The sequence below is a fragment of the Thermobia domestica genome, chromosome 18 (genome assembly GCF_964235325.1).
Source record: "Thermobia domestica chromosome 18, izTheDome1.hap1.1, whole genome shotgun sequence".
Classification (NCBI taxonomy): Eukaryota; Metazoa; Arthropoda; class Insecta; order Zygentoma; family Lepismatidae; genus Thermobia; species Thermobia domestica.
In genome coordinates, this window is record NC_137471.1 from 91,527,767 (window position 1) to 91,549,341 (window position 21,575).

Here is a 21,575-nt window from a genome sequence, read left to right on the forward strand (position 1 = left end):
CATTGCAAGCTAAAAAAGGGGGACTAAACAGCCAAAAACTAGTACTAATTACAGTGGTCATCCTGGTTTTATAGCCACTCCATCTAGTGATAGTGCTGGTGTTTTTGTCATTATATAAATACTAGCGGTGCTGGTGTTCCTGTTTTCTGCCTCTGTAGTAGTTCGTATTAAGAACGCACGTGGTTGTTTGTAAATAAAAGCACTTGTTGATTGTTTGTAAACAAAACCAAGCATTACGGGATATTACAATATTCTGCCTTTCGGTAGGTCCTGGGAATAGTTTTTATTTATTTATTTCGGTCTGGAAATGTTTCTTTCACGTTTCTCGATCTTCAGCTTCTTCATTTAACTCCCAATATTTTCTTCTATTTTTCAAATCATCGATCAATTGTGTTCTTCTTCTTTCTATTCCTCGCTTTCCTTCCATCTTTCCTTCTATGGCGGTATGAAGAAGGCAATTTCTTCGCAAGGTGTGTCCAATCCAATTGGCCTTTCTACGAAGAATGATGGCTAGAAGTGTACTCTTCTCTCCTATCCGTTTTACAACATTTTCGTTTGTCGCTCTTTCTGTCCATTTTTATCTTCTCCGTTTTTCTCCAACACCACATTTCGAAGCTCTAAATATTTTTTTCTTGGCGTGATCGAAGGAACTCATTTGATTTTCATCAAATTTGGTACGGTAATTGACCTTTATGAGCTTAGTACATAGAATTCAATATTGCAATGTGTAAATCTTCAGTTATCGAGTTATTCCTCACCAAAGACGATATTTGGGCTTATTCTGTATTAAGCTGAAACCTGAAGTCTGATGTAGAACAAGTCTGGAAACTGAAACCTGCACAACATGATAATTCACATTCCCACTAAGTCTACTACCATTTCCGACGTGGTCAAGTGGAAAGCGCTGGTTCCCAGGCTATTGACTATCAAATTTCGGGTTTGAACTTACCAAACATGTTAAAAGAAGTCAGTGCTGTTATTCTTTTTCCGTTATTTATTTATTTATTTATTTATTTATTTATTGGACGAATTCCCAGATACAGCATTACTTTGCCATTTTACACAGGGACATGCTAACAAAAGAAAGAAAAAAAACAAGATAACAATAACAACAACATAGAAAAAAGAGTGTAAGAGTAAAACTATTCCGTCAAAGCTCGTTTAATTGCTCTTTCAAACACTGGGTAGCTCGAAAAAATGTCCACATCAGTTGTTACTTCATTATAACAGTTTGGTATTCTATAAAAAAGAGACCTCTGTATAACAGCCAACCTAGGACGGGCAAGATGGAATAGGTGGGTATTCCGGGTGATGCGGGAAGGGACACGTAAGGATAGTTCCTGAAGTAATTATAGGATAGTTATAGGAAAATTTACTAGTTACTGTATATATACTTTCATCCTGGTTCCATAAAAAGTGCTCTCTGTATTCACTGTTCGTGGCCCTAACGTAAAATTTATTATTATTATTATTATTATTATTATTATTATTATTATTATTATTATTATTATTATTATTATTATTATTATTATTATTATTTTGTGTTTAGTTTAGCTTTGTTGTTTAAATGTTAATCCACTTTTGGATATTGTTAAGTATAATTGACATTTAAACAGGAAAGGGAAAGCAAAGCTAACCACGAAATTATATTATTATTTTCCTTTGGCGGAAGCGGAAATTCAGTCATTACATAACTACAGTGTAGCAACTGAATTAATATTAATAACAGCAGCTTAATTACATTATTTTCTTATCTTAATTAGTGCATTATAGCCTTTCTCAGTGCACAGGAATAAATCTATTCAAACATTCTGTCGTGATGGTAATTAAGAAATTACGTATAACTTAACAATTAGACATGTAATTAAAAAGGTGTATTCCGAAATTTAGTCTATGTATATATGCTGCACAAAACTCTTAGCGTAGGAGCGCCCAAGGTTTATTGTATGGAAAGGAAAGAGTAGTGAAGTTCTCTGTGAAATAGTTCTTAAAGTGTCTTACAGCTGAATTTAGTTACAGTCAGTGACGACTAGAGGATGGGCGAAGGAGGTGGGTACCATCTGGTGGCATCATCTCCCCGACTGCCTCTCCCCCAGATTAGTTGTACTGTAATATAGGTTAAGTAATATAGACCTATCATTTTCGGCACAAGAAAATTAACAGCCTGCCATAGATGTATCTTTTCTTCTTCCCTCCCCCCCAGAAATTAGATGACATCGCTGGTTACAGTCTACCCTCACGCTAATTTTTGAAGTGCAAGGAATTATTAACACGCAAGGTGGACATGGTGGATATATATGGACATGATATCTTCGCTTCTATCAGTAAAATATTACTATAACTTCTTTCTACAGGGTGGAGCAGAGGAAACATTTTTTTAAAATCGCTATAGTACGAAAGGTATAACGTCGTTGGCTTCCCGCGAAAAGTTGTAGTGACGTTTATGGGGAGTTGCCAGCTTGATTACTCGTGGTTCGCTGGGTGCGGTGATTGCCGGGTGGTGGTTGGCTATCTCCTTACCACACCCCGAGTGACGAGCTGGTCCAAGCGCGGGAAACCAACGACGTTATACCTTTAGGGGTATTGATTTTGAGCGATCGTTGGCAGACAGCTCAGACAATGCAGTTTCAGTCGCTATGGAGCGTTGCAGCGTAGAGCAGTTCTGTACATTAACATAACCATCCAGATGAAAATGAGCTTCATCACTCATGAATGCTGGGACATCTGCATCTTCCGTAAGGATAGAGTCCATTATGCTACAAAATTCCCTGCACTGCACAAATCCATTTCACTTAGCTGCTGGACAATTATTATTTTGTACGGATGAAACTTGAGATTATGCGATGAAGTGAACGACGTGATATACTCAGCGATACAGCCTGTCGCCTAACGGATCGTTTCGGACTAGCAAGAACTGCCCTTTTCACTCTGTCTACGTTTTCCGGAGTTCAAACTGAACGGGGAAGAGCAGGTGGTTTCTTTTTCATCACAGATCCAGTATTTCTGAACGCTGCAACCCATCGAAGTATGGTGTTTCGATCTGGGAATGTACCTCGACAGACGTTGAACCGTGACCACAGAATCATTTTTTTAAAGAACTGCTCGACCGCACACACACGATGCTCTACGCTTCAACGCTCCATAGCGACTGAAACTGCATTGTCTGAGCTGCCTGCCAACGGTCGCTCAAAATCAATACCCCTACTCGTCGCCGAGTACTAACGGTTTAAAAAACATGAGTTTAATCTGATCCACCCTGTATTAATCTTCTTTTGGTTAGTCCCATTATCCTAAGTACGTTCTCCTTGCACGTGAAATACAACCATTGCAAACTTTACTTTAAATCTCACAATTTCGTTGTTTTTGAGTTCAGTTATATTAATCTTCATTGAATTCCCACTCCAAGTCAGAGAATAAGCACACACTAAATTGTATGATGATTAGGGGGTGGAAAAATGTAGATTAAACAGACCTTTTAGAAGTGCAATTAAACTTATTTAAATAAATAAATATTATATTAATTAACTATAATTAGAATATTTGTTTTATAATAATTGTTTAGAACCTTTTGGTTTTGAATTAGTAACACTATTAATGCGCATAAAACTAGCAAGTAAACCAACTAAAAAATTTAAGTAAAATACGTAACTATTAACATTCAAATCAAGCACTTATGTTGTACAAAATAGTACAGTGCATAATGTATGCAGAAAGATCGCTATTCGATATATCTTTCCAAATTTGCAGTTATCATAACATTTTCCACATAGCTTATAAAACATTCCCTTTTTCGCTTTGGGGCAACGAAAGGAGAGACAAAGGTATGGTGTGAAAACAAATCGAATTCGAGATTTCAACGGATTCACACGTTTTATGATATATTGATATCGAAAAAAATAAAAGATTTTTCAACATCTGTCCGTCTGTTCGCCCTGATGTACACTCACTTAGTGGGCAAACTGTTCAACGTATTTCAATCAAATTTTACACTAAAGATTTTTATGTGATCCTTCAGGGGGGGGGGGGTCGAATTTTTTTTCCTACCCCTAAAAATAAAGATAATTTACTTAAGAGTAAAAATTTTAAAAATGTATGATTTTCTCAAAAACGGCACTAATGATTTTGCTTATATTTCATAAATCAACTTTCCAAAAACAAACCCATTATGTGGTATAAGTAATTTCCCTGGGAAAAATTGAGAAGAAGTAGTTTATTGTTGAAATGAGTTTTCTTTCGGATGATTTTCTCAAAAACGACTCAGGCTATTTTGTTCATCTTCATAAATAAATATTTACTTAATAAGATGACAGTATACCATAGCTCATTTGTCCTAAAAATATATGAGTGGTAGTTTAGTCTTTGACTATTACAATTTATTTTCTCAGAAGTTTACGGACTATTTTCTCAGAAATGATTCATACTATTTTGTTCATATTTCATAAATAAAACATTTCATTAATAACCTGACAATACAGTATAACTCATTTGTACTGAAAAGGTCTATGAGCGCTAGTTTATTCTTGGGGATGATTTTTTTCGGACGATTTTCTCAAAAACGACTCACGCGCTTTTGTTCCTATTTTATAAATAAGTATTTCATTAATAACATGACAATATGGCACAAATAATTTATCCTGAAAATAAAATGTAAGAGGGGTAGTATATTCTTGGGGCTGAGTGTTTTCGGAATATTTTCTCAAAAACGTCTGAGGCGATTTTCTTATTTCATAAATTAATATTTCATTAATAACCGTGATAATATGCGATAATTAATTTGACCTGGAAACATCTTCAAAAGGGTAGTTTTTTCTTGAGGATGAATTTTTTGGACGATTTTCTCAAAAACAACTCAAGACATTTTGTACGTATTTTATAAATAGATATTTCATTAATAACTCATGGAAAAAGTATCAAGTGATAGTTCAATCCTGGGGATGAATTTCTTTTCAGGCTCCTTTCTATATATATATATATATATATATATATATATATATATATATATATATATATATATATATATATATATATATATATATATATATATATAAAGCGATTTTGGACGTATTTCATAAATGAATATTTCATTATTATTCCTATAATATTGCATAAATTACTTCCATAAGAATATTAAGAAGGAATAGTTTACTCTTGGGGTGATTTTTTTCTTTTTCTTTTTTTCTTTTTTTTTTTTTTTTTTTTTTTTTTTTTTTTTTTTTTACAATTTCGTAAAATACCACTCATGTGGTTTTGTTATTACTTTGTAAACAAATATTTCATTAATAATCTTAGCATTATGGCATAAGTTATTTCTTATGGGAAAATCTACAAGGGGTAGTTTACTTTTCGGGATGAGTTTGCTTTCGGTGAAATTTTTCGAAAATTCCTTATAATTTTATTAGTATTTCACATGAAAATGATTCATTAATAACTGCAGCACTACATGATTTTAGTTTAAGAAATTGGAACGTAAAAGTTTAGTGCGATGGCCCATACCTTTTATTTAATTTTATTTGGATCAAAGGATCCAATATATTTCAGGCAAAAATTTTCTTCTAGGCCTTATATCTGGGAAATTACATACAGTGTAACCAAACCCAAACTATCACTTAACTGAGTACGATGTGCTTATTCCGTAAAACAAAAATACGTAAATTCGATTTAGAGGCCGTTCAAGAATTTTGTGGCCCTTGATCCAAAAATGCATCAAAAGATCCAATATATTTCAGGCAAAAATTTTCTTGTAAACCTTATATTTGGAGAACTACATATAGTGTTGCCAAACCTAAACTATCTCTTAACTCAGTGTGATGTGCTTATTCCGTAGAAAATACGAAATCTCGATTTAGGGGCCGTTCAAAACTTTTGTGGCCCTTGATGCAAAAACTATCGGCCAAGATCGCAATCTTTTGATCCATTTTTTTTATCATTCCTAAAATTCTTGTTTTATAAAATTACTTCTGCTTGACTTAATAATGTATTACATATAAGCTTAAATTAATCAAAAGAAATATTGATATGCTGTTATTAATTTTATCGCTGAAATCTGGATCAGTTCGGTAGCTTATCAGTATATCATAATGACATCAGAGCTATTTAGTAATAAAACGTAAGTAATACCTTCAATAAATATTACGCAATTAATACACGGGTAATACACTCTATTACTTACTTGGTTAAATTGTTTCACACAGGACGCTTGAACATTGTTTCCCCACACTACACTCGCAACACTCGAAGACTAAATCAAAATAAACTTCTCTATCACTTTTAATAGATAACGCACCCCGAGATAAATTGTTTTATCTTGAGTTTTATTCAAGTGATGTAGTCACAAACGTACAAAGGCAGGAAGTTGTTTTCCCTCTCGAAAGACGAAAAGACTAAGCAAAGGAACGGATGTTAACGGCGAAGAAAGACATAAGGGGATTCTGGAAAACGTGAATGCAATAGTGTATTTATTGAAAGATACTTAGCAGTGTTGAATACCTCGGCAATCTTTTCTTCTTAATTTATATTATTATTATTATTATTATTATTATTATTTTGAAATATAATGTTTAATTTTCTCATTTTACTTATTTCTTCTTATATATATATATATATATATATATATATATATATATATATATATATATATATATATATATATATATATATATATATATATATATATATCGGGTGCGTCATTTATAATGTCAAACCTTGATTACGGAGAAACCAAAAAGGAGAGAGAAGCGAAACTTTGCACGAAGCAACTATACAAAGGGGCACATTGGTAGACGTATTATTTGATATCACCGGATGAACAGTGTTGCCAACCCAATATAAAGTTATGATTTTTTAAATGGAACTACCTAAATTGTATTTCATAATTGAATTCAACACTAAAAAGAAAGACGAAAGATATGCCACCCGCAGGTCAGCGTTGCAAACTTCTCGAGAAATAACGTTAAATATGGTCACATTTAAACGCCTTTTGTACACACAGGTAGTGAGGTACACAATAGTTTTGCACAATAATTTAAATATTGGACAGAACGGTTTAAATTGACACGAAGTTTAGATGGGTCCGTTAAACAGTGTTGACATAACAGAAAAGACAAAAGTCGAGTTTGGATATGGTGCAATAACTCAAAAAAGACCAAAAGTACATTACGATTTAAAATTTATAGGACAATTTGGTATGTCATAAGAAGTATTCTCACGTTTATTTGAAGTCCATAAGTCAAGTACTTACCGAGATATACGGAATTTTGTAAAAGCTGAGAATTTTGCGCTGTAGAAGTTGGTAACGCTGTCAGCTTTTACAAAATTCCGAATATCTCGGTAAATACTTGACTTATGGACTTCAAATAAACGTGAGAATACTTCTTATGACATACCAAATTGTCCTATAAATTTTAAACCGTAATGTACTTTTGGTCTTTTTTGAGTTATTGCACCATATCCAAATTCGACTTTTGTCTTTTCTGTTATGTCAACACTGTTTAACGGACCCATCTAAACTTGGTGTCAATTTAAACCGTTCTGGCCAATATTTAATTATTGTGCAACACCATTGTGTACCTCACTCTCTGTGTGTGCAAAAGGCGTTTAAATGTAACACATATTTAACGTTATTTCTCGAGAAGTTTGCAACACTGACCTGCGAGTGACATCTCTTTCGTCTTCCTTTTTAGTGTTGAATTCAATTATGAAATACAATTTAGGTCGTTTCATTTAAAAAATCAACTTTATATTGGGTTGGCAACACTGTTCATCCGGTGATATCAAATAATACGTCTACAAATGTGCCCCTTTGTATAGTTGCTTCGTGCAAAGTTTCGCTTCTCTCTCTTTTTTGGTTTCTCCGTCATCAAGGTTTGACATTATAAATGACGCACCCGGTATATATATATATATATATATATATATATATGAAAATGACCGATATTAAATGCCCAATCCATAGTTTTTGGGGTCACTGAGATGAACAGTGACACCTCCGATCCCATTTAAATCAAAATTCAGCCCACAATAGTCACGTTTATTATTTATATAGATAACTTATTATTTATTATTTTTCGTTATATTTTCTTTGTTTCTATCGATTTGAGAGCGCTTCAGTAATGTGACTGACAAACGGAACATATTACTAATTTAACAAAAGATTTTTTGACGTATATCTAATTAAGATGAAACTTACAGAATATTAATAAATATAAAATATTAATACTTGTTGTATATGGTTTCTCTCATTGATCTAGGTAATAGTTGCCGCAGTGTGGTTTCACCATGTAAAAATATGAATCATTCTGCTGCAGTGTTGTTTTACCATGTAAAAAAATATAGTTTTAAAAAGGTGGTTTCATAATGTAATTATTGGGGCATGCAGGATTAAGTAATATTAAAATTTATATAATATAATGCAAGTTCATTTTGCAACATTATTATTTTTCCATTCTTCTTCACATCCACATTTCAAAATATCTTATTTTCGCCGATTTTTCGTATTTTTACCTCAATACATATGATCAGTTTTTATGTATTTTTTTAATCAACAACCCACAAGATATGCCTTCATTTTCCTTAACGATTTATTTCAAGAATCCTACCATTATCATGATCATCGTAAGTATTCTGCCACTATTGGCAGGTCACTTTCCGCAACTGAGAAGCATCAATGCTTCACGGTTCTCAGCTAACCTCTTCGTCTTCACGTAAGATTTTTCTGTTTTGATATCGTCCATTAATTGTAGCCTACTTTGCCCTACCCTGTCTTTCCTACCACCATACCCTCTGGCACGACCCTGCTGATTTTTTTTTAAGCCAATGTTCCAACCAGTTTTCGTTCCTCCTTTCAATAATATCTAAAATTGTTCTTTTCTCCCCTGCCATTTCCAACACTTGCTTATTCGTTTTCCACTCGACCCAACTAATACTTTCCAATCTTCTCCACACCTACATTCCAAAAGCTTACAGTCATTTTTCATCACTTTTCTGTAATGTCAGTGTTTCTACAATACTCCACACGAAGTATTTCGTAAATTTTTCTCTTTTTGTTTAAGGTCCCACAAAATAGTCTTTTCTTCCTCCTAAAGGCTTGGGGGCCGCGGTGGCTCAGTGGTAGAGCTTTCATCTCTGGTGCTTGGGGTCCCGGGTTCGATCTCAGCCCCCGCCAAGTGAACTTTGTGGTGGACAAACACCGTGTGCGTGGGTTTTCTCGGGGTTCTCCCGTTTCCTCCCACTTTCTTCATTCCACCATTTCATTCATTATTCATCATCACCGTCTCCTTTAGCCTAGCCGGCAAAATCGTGGGACGTAAAACTCAAAAATTTCATTTCATTTTTTCCTAAAGGCTTCTTTCACCATTTCTATCCTTGCTTTTATTTCACATTCACCCTTTATATAATCACTAATAATACTACCCAGCTATCGAAAACTAATCACCTGTACAATTTTCCCCCTTGCTACTTCTATATTTGACACCGACCACTTCGTTTCAATTACCGAGGCTTCTGTCCTTCTAACTTTTATTTTCATCCTATACTGTTCACAGTATTTCCTCAAGTATTCTAACAATTTATTGATTTTTCTTTCAGATTCCGCAACAAGCGCCATATCATCTCCAAACCGTATGCATCTAATCAGTTAACCTTCTACCGTAATACCGACTTCATTATGTAGATTCTTTTTCACTTTCTCTTTAAATAGATATTAAATAATGTTGGCGAGAGACAGCATCACTCTCGAACTCCCTTCCAATTGTGCTCTTCTATGTTATTTTCTCCCCTACTCTAACACCAACTTGTTTGTTCTGAAACTTCTTATGAGTGTTCGATCTTTCCATTCCCACCCAACCTTCTGGTTAAAATAATGCTGCATACTCTTTTTTTCTGTGTTACATCAAAATGATTTGATAAAAGCATTAATCACTTTTAGGGATATCAATAATGAATCCTCAGAAACGGTGGCTCTTACACTCACACTCAGGTAATTTACAGTAAATGTAAATAAAACGAAGCATCTTCTTTACATTAAGCTTTCTTCTGAGAAATGTCATGAGTCATTCTCGAAGAAAGGCGTAACTCACAGATTTCATTAAAAAATTAAGGATAAATTAATGAGCTTTCTAACACATACGTGCAGGATCAAAAAGTATTGAGAAATATTTGAATGGTTGGGGAAGAAAAGAGACACTCTTGGGTAGATGGAAGAGAGTGCATAAAGATTTAATATAGGCAGGGTCTGATTTGAAACTGTTTATGCCAGTCATTGAATTTATTTTCGCTTTATCTGTAACAAAATAAAGTGCAATAAAAGTAAAATTAAATGTTAAAATTACTTGTGAAGAGTTCAGACTTGTAATACAAGACGACTTTCAGCTACTTAAGAAGGTAAAATCATCTCAGAAATACAAATGATGGTAAGTGAACTATTCTGTGTTACTATTTTTGTTTTTTCTCTCTGATATAAGAGGCTCTCTAGTTATAAAGATATCTTTGTTTCCATTTTCCTGTTGATTTACATCAGTATACTCTTTTCCATCAAATTATTTGTGGTCACCCTATGAATTGTGTGGGAAGTGACCTTTCACTATCATTTGTAATACTGTGTGTGGGTAGAGAGGTCTACTAAAAGTCATTTTACAAAAGACATTCGAAAAGCAAAGTTAAATCACGATTTTCAACCAAGAAAATAAAGGGAAAAAATCCCGATCCTCATACTGCTGCATTGTTTTATTTCCCGGTAACAGCTAGAGAAGACCTCGATAACTTCCTTCCTTCTCGCCAAGTATTACTCATTTACTGCTAAGGCCTTCGTATAACATTCGCACTCGGCCAGAGTGTTTTCCTTTCTGGTTTTGTAATGCATTTATCATTGACCATGACAAAGCCCAGCCGCTAATTACACTAAACAGTACGTAAGGACAGTTTGCCCAACTTATTAGCACGTTGCTTTCCATTCAATTTGTTTTTAAAGAAGTGATAATTTTGCGTGATCAATTAAATTTGAAATTAAATTACTTCTTGAAGCTGTTCTCTTCTCCATTTTACTGTTTAGCATACTGACGTCTAACATAGTAATTAGAAAACAACTGCCTATGTTCTTCGCCTAGTACCGTAAATCTGGTGTATGTATTAAGATCCTTTTTAAAATATTTTTAACAGTGGCGGTTCCAGAAAGGAACTTTCGAGAGGAATGCATATATAAAGAAATAAAATGCTACGTTTTATTTATAAGATGATGAAGATCAAAAGGACTGCATGTAGTATTGCCCAAGAGACATGAGCTCACCCAGACATTTTTGTTGGAAGGGGTCCAACCTTTGGGGAAGGTCACAATACAAGCCCTTACGTCTATGTAGTAATAAACGGGTATTATTCTGTACGCGAAAGACGATAAGTAATTGTAAAATACTTTCACCTATATTTCCAGAAAAAAATATAGAACTCGATTGGTTTTATAGGAGAAAAAGTACAGATGAAGTGTAAGATCAAATTTTCATACTACATTAACCATTTCCCTGTTAAACAAGTATAGTTCTATTGAGAAAGTGTACAAACGTATGTTGAGTTAGGAAGTTATGAAATTTGCCTTAACACAACCATCAATAAGACACCGGTGCTCCGGTCACCACTTGACCATTGCCAACTCAGACATCTGGCATGTTTCCAACTCCAGGTGTTTCTATTATTTTGATAACTATCTGTAACTTAGCTTAAACCGTAGTCATGGGTTAATTAATAAATACTTTTGCCACCATCCCTCAAGAACATAATCCATCTACTTTGCACTAATTCTTTTATTGGAACTGAATGTGATAGAATTATCATTTGTGCTTTCAATACAGAATACTCATAGTTTGTAAGTCTACTACAGTTTCCCAATGTGAACAAAACTACATCACCTCAGCAACTTGGCCTTTCCCAAACACGTGGTATAGCCTGTTTCTCTTGCCTACACGTACGGAATCAACTTCTAAATGTCTTCTGCGTATTTTTCTTGAATTATTGCCTATTTTGTTATTCTTAACAATCGCTTGACTAAATGCTGGTATGTTCAACCAATGCAAGTGAGTCAAGCAACATGGTATTTTTAATCACTGGAGTTAAGATAGAAATATTTTACTTCACGACAAGAGTATGATACCTTGCACAGTGTCTTATGTATACATCAAAGAACAAAAAGCCACCGGGAGACACTTGATTAAAGTTCATGAACCCTTGTGGTGACGTCATCAAAATGACCACCATGTGCAGGGAAAATGTTTGTTTAAATTATCATATATCCATTACCAATTATGATATTATGGTGTTTCCAAAACACCATCTGAAAGATCTTGAATTAAGCTACAAAAAAGTTTTTTTTTGGTAACATGGTTAAGAAGTTATGCCGGCGAAAGTTTGGAAGTGAGTGATATAGTGGGCAATTGTCAGGAATACGTCTCTAAAGTGATTATAACAGCATTTTTTCAACATTTGGGCAATATGTATCTCTAGGGATAATGATACCCTGCTGAACATGAATCTGAATGTTCCCAAATCGAATTTTGTTTTCTCATAGTCGAAATCCAATATGGCAGCCAAAATGAGTGCTGTATAAATTTGATTTTGAAAATAGCTACAAATAGTGCCGTGTGATATATAATTTCCTATATTTTCGGAGTCAACAAATCCATTTGTGACCTTGAAATTACGATCTGACCATCGGAAATGGCTCAAAACCACCATGAAAGCTAAGACAGTGGTTATATTCGACAAGAAATAAAAAGAGATGAATATTAGAATGTAAGGTATCGTTTTCCATGTTTTAGAATTAAAGGATCTCATTGCTTTTGATTAAGATTTGATTGCTTTTCAGCAAGATTTTGATTCTGACCTTGAAAATGTCAACAACAACAACAACAACAAAACCTCAAGATGGCTTCCAAAAAACTCAAGATGACACAATCTATGACAATTGCAATCAAAGCTTAGCTTCCTTCTCGAAATGAGCGGAGTACATCATTCACGTTGCATATCATTCTCCCTTGACTCCTCTTCCCTTACACAGGAGTGGATTCACCCCAGCCCATATTCTCAAAATCTTATCTTAAGTTAAAGATATTGTAATGTTTTCATACACCATTTGAGATACCTTGAATTAAGCTACAAAAGAGGTCGTGTAATTTTGTTGTTGTTGTTGTTGTTTGTCAGGGGAACGTCTTAAGAGTTTTATTACAGCAACAATTTGAAAGAAAGTGAGAAACAAGAAACACCTTCTATGGTTGTTTACTAGGGATGGCCAGAACCGGTTCCTAGTGGAACCAGTTTTCGGGTCCGAACGGATCCGGTTCTAGAAGATCCGGTTTTTCGGATCCAGGTCTGGAACCGGTTTTTCGGATCCAGGTCTGGAACCGGTTCTTCGGATCCAGGTCTGGAACCGGTTTTTCGGATCCAGGTCTGGAACCGGTTCTGAAACAGAACCGGTTCCTCGCAGAACCGGTTCCGCTGGAACCGAAACTTTGTGACCATCCCTACGCTAAACCCGAGCTGCTGGCAAGCTGTGAACAGTATGCTAGATGAAATGGTGGAAGCGACAGGCAGGCGCCCAGGCGGCGGCAGCTTGTCTCATTTGGCTAAATAAACTGGGTAACTGGCAAACTCATTGGTTAAACAGGCAAACTGGCCAACTCATTTGGCTAAACACCCACTGGTGGACCAAAATTTTTTTCTGGGGGCACAAGCGGGTCTGGGCGAGGAAGGCACAAGCGCATGGTCCTCTTTGCATTATTTTTGAAGGTGAACTTTATGCCTCCTTTACGGGTCTTTGGGGGCTTTCAGATCCAGGTCTGGAACCGGTTCCTAAGATCCGGTTCTGGAACCGGGTTTTCAGATCCAGATCTGGAACCGGTTCCTAAGATCCGGTTCTGGGACCGGGTTTTCGGATCCAGGTCTGGAACCGGTTCCTAAGATCCGGTTCTGGAACCGGGTTTTCGGATCCAGGTCCGGAACCGGTTCCAGAACCGGTTCTGAAAACCGGATCTCCGAGAACCGGTTCCTTGCGGAACCGGTTCCGCCGGAACCGGAACTTTGTGGCCATCCCTATTGTTTACATACATTGAACCTCAAAGCTGCAAAACAAAGTACCAGGTGCACACCAAAAGTACGTGTCGTTTGGTTCTAATTTTTCCAAGAACAAAAAAAAAAAAAAAAAAAAAAAGAGGGAACTAACCTCTGTCTATTTCTCAACAAACTCTCCTTCTTTATTGACACTCGGTTTTCTTGGTTTCGTTCATTTTGTGTAGGATGTGGCATAGTTATGTTTGGTGGTATGTTTCAGATACTGGAAAATAGCGCTTCCTACGGAAGATCTACTGGCAAAATGGCGTCCACAAAGAGAATCCTTCAGGTTTCGGAACAACAAAAAGTCATTCGGGACTAAATCTGGTGAGAAGGGTGAGTGTGGCAGAAGTTAAACACTGTGCTCAGCCAAGAAAGAGGTCACAACATTAGCATGAAAGGACGGTGCATTGTCCATCCATGTAAAGGATGAAATTGCCATTGGCCACTTGTGGTCGTTTCTCATTCAATTTTGTCACAAAAAAAAAAAAAAAAACTGTCCAAAAGTGTACGACAATACTCGCCCGCAATTATAACTTATGATCTTTCGGAACAGGGTGAGACAATATCACTTCTTGGAAAACCCAGAAGATAGCGTAAAGCACCTTCTCATTAAATACTACCTAAGGAAATTGGAAGGGAGAGGGTCAGACAGTCAGAATCAGAATTTAAGCAACAAAAATGACATGCCTGACCCCAAAAGCATCTCACAATCTAATATGCAACACGTTTATTTCACGTCGAATGTGGTCACCATCTTAATTTTTATTGTAATTTGAACCATTCTGGTGATTGGATTGTTAATTAAGAGGTCACAAATTACCTTACCCCAAAAACGTAGGAAATGGTATATCACACGGCAATATTTGTAGCTATTTTCAAAATCAAATTTATGCAGCAGCCTTTTTGGTCACCATCATGGATTTCAGTCACAAGAAAGCGAAATTCGACTTGGAAACATTCAGATTCATGTTCAACAGGGTTTTATTATTCCTAAAAGTACACGCTACCCACATGTTGAAAAAAATACCGTTAAAATCTTTTAGACATATTTTTTCTGAGATGTTAACTAGCACACCACCAACTTTCAAATTTTCGCAACTAAACTTCTTAGCCGTTCGTATTCAGAAAAAGTTACAGATTTTTTTTTTTTTTTTAAATTTAATTCAAGACCTTTCAAATAGTGAAATGATGCATCACAATATCATGATTGGTAATGAAGAAATGACAATTTAAACGGACTTGTCTTCTCGATACCGTGAAGATTTTGATGACGTCACTTTATGGGTTCATGACTTCTAATCAAGTGCCTCCCGCAGTTTTTTATTCCTTCATATGTACATTACCACTAAGGAAAATGGCATACCGGTATTCGGAAGTGAAATATTTTGGCGATATTTGAATTAATTCCACCGACCATTTTAACCCAAATCAAGTTAACCAAATGGCTTTTCAGGGTTACTTTAAAGCAAGACATTTTCGTGGATATGAAGAAATTTGTTCAAAATAATTCTGGTCATCCTTAGAAGAAAGCCATGTACTCTAATTCATAAGAAAAACTAAATTAATCAAACGTGACTTTGGTTTTCAGGGTGTTTATTTCAAATTAAAACACAAAATCGTTTTAAAGCACGTGAGATTACGACCATTTAAAGAGAAATGAGTGGCAATTTTCTTTCAAAACAAGATTGTATCTTTAAAGCACATTGACCAAACAGCATCAATGCAATGACTCTAATTTGCATGTAAAATGTCTGGAAAAAGCCAATCGACTACTTTTGTTTTGCATTGGCCTCCGATTCTCCACGTCCTCGTTTGTCAGTTAAGTAATCGTAAGCCGTGGAACAGCAAAGTCTTTTCATTTTATTAGTAACAAACAACTTCCCTCCGGTGCTTGAGTTGTAATATTCATGAAGCTAGTGTCGAAATTCACGCCATTCCTTTCCGGAGCTTTACATATTTAGCATTACATAAGAAATAGAACGTGCTCATATAGCAATGTAGTACAAAAGAAATCGAAGGGTGGAAGAGTATGAAAGATAGAGAATTCACATGAGCCAAATATGCAAAGCACGCTTATTCTAAGGCTAGCTAAGTATTAGTTTGGATACATTTTACATCAGCAAAATGGGTACGAAGTATCATAGGTACAAACTGGATTGTGTTTCCAATTAAACTACTGCTTTTGTTTTCCGTTACATGTCTGACGGTTTCCATGCCACCATTATTATTGCTAGGGCAACCCAAAAGCATAAAAAGCGTAACAGCAATTTACACATAAGGTTGGTACCTTGAACATGGTTGTGGTTGTCTAAGAGTCCAGAAGAAACTGATTTTAAAAGCATAATTTTAGAAAATAAAGCATAAAGCATAATTTAAAATATATAGCACAATTCTTGGAAAATTCTGTTCAACTGCAAGTTTAACATACTGTATTAATGTTTTTTGAAACCAATATTTACAATGCAAAATCATTAAGAAAGTAACAATGCAACAATGAAAAGCTTATTTTTATTTCTGTAAACTTTTCGGTGTAATCGTTTGATGTAAAGAAAAGAAAAAAGGTAAAGAAGAAGAAAACTTTCCGTCAACAATAAATAGTATACAAGAACTCCACACTATATTGTTATGTGTACCTCTTGAGCTTGAGCACTGCATGTACTTTTTGGTGGTATCTTTTACTTTCTCTTTATATATGCACCTCTAAGGCATACACAAGTGATAGAAAAAACTGACATATGTGAAGCTGGTGTTCCCAACAAGTTCTCCCACATTTTTCGACATAAATCGTTAGTTCCCGTTAGTTCTTACAAAAGTTCCGTTAGTTCCGCGACTTTGTACAAAGTAGAGCCTAAACAAAAATGTGTGGAATTCTAACTTCACATGTGAAGTTGGCGTACACTACAAGCTTTCCCACATTTTTGACACAAATCGTTAGTTCCTCGTTAGTTACCGTTAGTTTTTTTCAAAAGTTCCGTTAGTTCCGTGACTTTATACAAATTAGAGCATAAACAAAATGTGTGGGTAGGCCAACTTCACATGTGAAGTTGGCGTACCCAACAAGCTTTCCCACATTTTTAGACATGAATCGCTAGTTCCTCGTTAGTTCCCGTTAGTTCTTACAAAACTTTCGTTAGTTCCGCGATTTTGTACAAGTATAGCATAAGCAAAAATGTGTGGATAGACTAACTTCACATGTGAAGTTGGCGTACACAACAAGCTTTCCCACATTTGTCGGCATGAATCGTTAGTTCCTCGTTAGTTGTTACAAAAGTTCCGTTAGTTCCGCGATTTTGAACAAATTAGAGCATAAACAAAAATGTTGGGGTTGGCTAACTTTATATGCAAACTTGGCGTACACAACAGGTTTTCCCATATTTCTCAACATAAATCGTTACTTCCCGTTAGTTCTTACAAACGTTTCTTTAGTTCCACGATTTTATACAAAGGAGGGGTGGCGAAAAGGGCCAAAATCGGCCCCCGCGAGGGGTTGTTTTTAAAGTAGTGGTACGGATTGAATTTGACCTATATGAGCAATCTATAAGATATAAAACGTCAAAAAATAATAAGCATTTTCATACAGTGCAGAGTGGTTTATAGGAAAATATTTGTGGAAGGAGGCTTGTTGCAAGAAAATCCTTGAAAAGGGGTTGTTTTTCGACATTTACTAAGTTATTACGTATATAGCGCAACGGAGTACGAAAATGATTTTTAAGTATGTTGTGTAGGAGTAGATAAGCGTTAACATTTGTAAAAATGACCACAGTACTCTACAGCGCTCATAGTGTAAATGAAACCTTTTTGCCTTATCAAAAGATGTCATAAAACGATATTGTTCACACTGTTCGTAGGGTTCTCATGTCTGAATTCGTTCCGAAACATCTCGGTTTCAATCATATTACTAGAGATGATTTTATTCAGAAACACACCAGAGCATTTGCGAAGACCATCTTCACAAAAGGAGAGGATAAAAATGAAATGAAATGAAATCTTTGAGTTTTACGTCCCACGGTTATGCCGGTTAGGCTAATGGAGACGGTGATGATGAGAGATGAGTGAAATGGTGGAATGAAGAAAGTGGGAGGAAACGGGAGAACCCCGAGAAAACCCACGAGCACGGATTTTGTCCACCACAAGGAGAGGATAAAGCTGTAATAGTTGTGGATGAGCTCGAACTTACATTTATATAGAGAAGAGCTCGAACTACCAGTTTCAGAGGAGGACATATTCAATCCATAAAGGTAGATCCCTGGTTAAACCCATGTTGATTGTGAACACCACAGGGTAAATTTTGGATGTCTTAGGTCCATATTTTGCAGGTGGGAACAACAACGATGCCTCTGTTATCACAGCGCATATGCGACAACAAGCAGAGGATTTAAGACGTTGGCTTAATGAGGATGATATCATCATCGTAGATAGAGGATTCAGAGACAGTGTGAATCTTTTGGAAGATTTGAATCTAATAGTAAAGATGCCACATTTCCTACAGAAACAAAGTCAACATACTACACAAGAGGCTAATGAGTCGAGATTAGTTACATCAGTGAGATGGGTAGTAGAAGCCTCAAATGGTTTGCTAAAATCTTTTCAAGCACTAGCCCACGTCGTGCCCAATTCTCAAGTGCCATACATAGAGACTATGTCAAAATTGTAAGTAGCATCTGCAATGCATTTAGGCCTCCTCGAATAATGGAAGATGATGAAAGTGCAAAAACAATTGGAGAAAGAATGTTAGCATTGCACTTCCATCCCAATGAATTGCAACACCGCGTGACTGCAGAAAAGTGGTTAAGAAAAAGGATTATTTGGCAAGAAATGACTGCTGACACTTTGACCGACTTCCCTCGTTTAACACTTGAAGAACTTAAACAACTGACCTTGGGCATATATCAGCTGAAACAGGCGAGCTCTTATACAACTGAACATACAGATGAATTAGGCTTTACAAGTTGTTCTCACACAGAGAATGTTCAGATGTAATAAGAGTTTTAATTCAGAGCCGACACACATCGTCCAAGATACACACTCTATGGATACAGTATAATATAGCTACAGTTGGATCTTGGTATTGCCAGTGTAAAGTTGGAGCACGTGTTGTTGGATGCTGTGCTCACATTGCTTGTGTGTTGTGGTTTCTTGGTTACTATCGACACCTTCATCACCAACAAGAAAGACACTCCGCACATTATCAAGCTTTTATACAAGATGCTGCAGTTGGCTGGTCTGATGACGAAGATGCTGATGATTACAAAGCAGGAGACTCAGATTGACAGGAAAGTGAAAATAGAACCGTGTGTCTCTCTACATGTTGTGTTACGGCTCTGAGTGGTCTGTGAAGAACAAACTAACAAAATGACTATTGGGATATTGTCATTCTGTAGTAGACCTATATCACGAAGTTCTAATAGGGGATACCACAAATAGTGTTTTGACAACATTAAAAAAGGAAAAGTTTTGTCTTTTTTATATTCATTTTGTTTCGTTTTCATTAGTAATGTTAGTTTCTTGTCCATGTTACCTACAATATAATAAGATTGTGCATTTTTTGTTAACAAATGGTGCTGTGTAAAACCTTAATTGCAAAATATATATTGTTAACATTCTGTTTTTCATACATATCTGCTCTAGTACTACCATTATAGCATAAATGAACTGAAAAATCAAGGGGGCCGATTTTGGCCCTTTTCGCCACTCCTCCTTAGAGAATGAATAAAAATGTGTGTATAGGGTGACTTCATATGTGAAGTTGGCGTACACAACAAGCTTTCCCACATTTTGGACATCAATCGTTAGTTCCTCGTTAGTTCCCGTTAGTTCTTACAAAAGTTCCGTTAGTTCCGCGATTTTGTACAAATTACAGCATAAACAAAGATGTTTGGAATTCTAACTTCACATGTGAAGTTGGCGTACACTATAAGCTATCCCACATTTTTCGACATGAATCGTTATTTTCTCGTTATTTCCCGTTAGTTCTTGAAAAGTTTCCTTAGTTCCGCGATTTTGTACAAATTAGAGCATAAACCAAAATGTGTGGGTATGTGAAGTTAGCGTACCCAACAAGCTTTCCCATATTTTTGACACGAATCGTTAGTTCCCGTTAGTTCTTACAAAAGTTCCGCGATTTTATACAAATTAGAGCATATACAAAAATGCGTGGGTAGGCTAACGTCACCTGTGAAGTTGGCGTACCCAACAAGTTTTCCCACATTTTTCGACACGAGTTGTTAGTTCCTCGTTATTTCCCGTTAGTTCTTACGGGAAATCTGGGAAAACTTGTTGACCCAAACCTCACATGTGAACTAACGGAACTTTTGTAAGAACTAACGGGAACTAACGAGGAACTAACGATTTATGTAAAAAATGTGGGAAAGCTTGTTGGGTACGCCAACTTCACATGTAAAGTTAGCCTACCCACACATTTTTGTTTATGCTCTAATTTGTATAAAATCGCGGAACTAACGTAACGTTTGTAAGAACTAACGGGAACTAACGAGGAACTAACGAATCATGTCGAAAAATGTGGGAAAGCTTGTTGGGTACGCCAACTTCACATGTGAAGTTGGCCTACCCATTGGTTTTTGTGTATATATATTTTTTTAGATCGCGGAACTAACGTAACTTTAGTAAGAACTAACGGGAACTGACGAGGAACTAAAGGTTCATGTAGATAAAAGTGGGTAAGCTAACTTGGGTAGGCCAACTTCACAGACCTCCAAATTATTGCCATAACTTTTTTATTTCTGGATGGACTATATTTTCTTCACCGACTTCTATATGTGTTAGTTGTATCTCCAATAACATGCAAATACTTAGAAGATTCTCCGAACCAACCAATTACACACAACTCTTCACATATAAAGATAACCATTAAAATGTGTAATTCTCCATTAATTCTCATTTCGTATACTCAACATTATGGATTATCTCGATTATCTACAATCGATGTATTATTATGTATTTACAGTTACGTAATAAGCTAGTTTTATGTTTAACACCTCTTCGACTCCATCACATATACTAATAGTGTCATATTTCTTAACTTCGATCGATTTCAATACGGCATATATTAAGTTCCCGAACACCTATCACCATAATATATTTCTACAACTCAACAACATTTACAGAATAATGACGCAAACAATATATTCGTGACGGGGAATGCTAATGTCCCCATTAAACATCAACCTATCAATCAAAGAAAAGAGAAACAGTATGTAACAAGATCAGTCAAATAAACAGAGAAACATTATCATTTCTTTAACATGATGTTCATATTCTTTAAAAACAAGGTCTGAATAAAAAGTAATGTCAACGTGGTTATAAGTTGTACCTGACTTTATGTACAGAACATCTGTTACATTCCTTCAATGTAATTGTCTCATATCTCTATCACTTTCTGCCACACGTATGGAAAGCGTTGTGTATCGTCTAGGGATGGCCGGAACTGGTTCCTGGTGGAACCGGTTTTCGACTCTGAACGGTTCTAG

General features: G+C 35.7%; 1 protein-coding gene across 7 annotated transcripts in view; it reads right to left on the bottom strand.

Moving 5' to 3' along the window:
• The window catches only part of axo (axotactin), a 368,436-nt gene that overhangs the window by 197,999 nt on the left and 148,862 nt on the right, over nucleotides 1–21,575 (bottom strand). Inside the window, exon 1 of one of the 7 annotated variants that reach the window (XM_081747153.1) lies at nucleotides 6,170–6,238. The exons of the other annotated variants lie outside the window; for them this stretch is intronic. The gene's annotated coding sequence lies outside the window, so the exon portion shown is untranslated. Of the gene's footprint in view, nucleotides 1–6,169; nucleotides 6,239–21,575 lie in introns of those variants that run through there. 7 annotated transcript variants of the gene reach the window in all.